Below are 1,780 nucleotides of genomic sequence, written 5' to 3'. Positions count from 1 at the left end.
TAAACAAACAAACACATATACAACATCTTAAAAAATATTATTGTCAAACATTTGGATATTTAGTTAGAAGAAATAGCAAGAGTCGAATGCTTTGGTATTTTGCAAATAATTTCATTTTCCTTTATTTAAAAAAAACTACTTTTAATCACAATACAGCTGCACCAAACGAGGCTTTATTATTTATTTATTTATATATATATATATAAACTAATTTTTGTTCAGTTTTCATATATGATATCAATTGGTAAGGCTATAAAAATTCTTGTTAGAAAAATTAAAAATATTTTATATAAATAGATAAAACTATATCTAGAGAACTTGGTGAACTCAATAACACCTAAAAAACCATACTTTGAAGCTTAAGTCACGAAGAATAAATCTTGTTTATATATATATCAATTTTTTAAAAATTATGATTAGTTTAATAATTTTTTTATAATTGATTTTTTCAGTTTTCTCAATTCAATTTATTTTTTTTATTTTTTTTCCTATCCCTAAATTCAACCATTCAACAGCACTGCCGCGCGGGATTCTGTGGAAAAAAATGTTTTAATTGATATAATATATATAGTCCCTTGAAAATTAAGCACAAAAGCTTAAAGACAAAAACATTTTCCTTTTTATCTATAAATCTTCCTTTTAAAACATCCCATATAGGTGAATATATTCATGGACATCTCTTTGCTGGTGCCAAGGATGAGAGAGGCAAGGTTAATCACCCGAAGAATATTTAGTTGATGGTTACATCACAGATTTTATTTTGCAAAGAGGTTTTAGTAAAAGTTGTTTTTTTACCCTACTTACAGTAAAATCGTCCCCAGAACTGCTGGTGGTGTGGTTATTGCCACTTTGATTTAAGGTTAATTTTAATATAATTAAACGATTAGATGTTTGTTTTATTTTTTAGAGTCAACAATCATGGACTGGCTTGAGAGTAATAATTAACGATTAAATATTTAATTGATGAAATGGACTTCTTATAATATTTTGAGAACCATACATGGTGTTTGCATTTTCTTTTTGTTTTTGAGGTGGGGCGTCATCAATTATGATTTTTGTACATGCTATGAGAACATATATCTTGTTTATTTATGCATATAAAAAAATTAGAAAGGAAAAACATCATTGACTGAGAATTAATAGGTTTCTGCTTCATTTTTTTTTTAAAGATTTAAGAAACTGAAATATTAAATGAAGTAAAGAGGAATGGACGAGGGGAGACCCACCTACTGTCAAGCCGAAATAATTTCGGTGCTTCATTGTGCGAAACCATGACAAAACGCACACAAAAAGTTGGGGGTAGAAGTCAAAACGCATGGATATAATAAAAGTCAAATCTTTGTTTTTTATTTTTGCATACCTCCTTTAGCAAAATTGACCAGAAGCCACCTCTAGAGTTAAAGGTGAATCCTTGTGTATTTTGATTGAAACTTCAGGCAAATCCTCATGGATATTATTTGAGCAAGTTTGATTTGATCAAGGTCTTAATAATTTTCTTTTTTTCAGATTTTACATACTTAAATTTAATTAATTTTTTATTTATTGAAAAACATTTTTTTAAGGAAAAATAGACATGATTATTTAAGTTGAAAGTAGATATATAGAAGTGCTCGAAAATTCAAAATGTAGAAGTTATTGTTAAAATTTCTCGGATTTTTATTATTTTCGTTGCTTTATTTGGATTCGTTGACTATTTAAATTAGAACTTTTAATTTAACTAGGATTGTATTAATTAGGATGCCTTTTTTATTTAAAAATTTTTATAGGCTATTTTTTAGGG

The sequence above is a fragment of the Populus euphratica genome, unplaced genomic scaffold (genome assembly GCF_000495115.2).
Source record: "Populus euphratica unplaced genomic scaffold, PopEup_1.0 scaffold397.1, whole genome shotgun sequence".
Taxonomy (NCBI): Eukaryota; Viridiplantae; Streptophyta; class Magnoliopsida; order Malpighiales; family Salicaceae; genus Populus; species Populus euphratica.
This window is presented reverse-complemented; position numbering follows the sequence as displayed.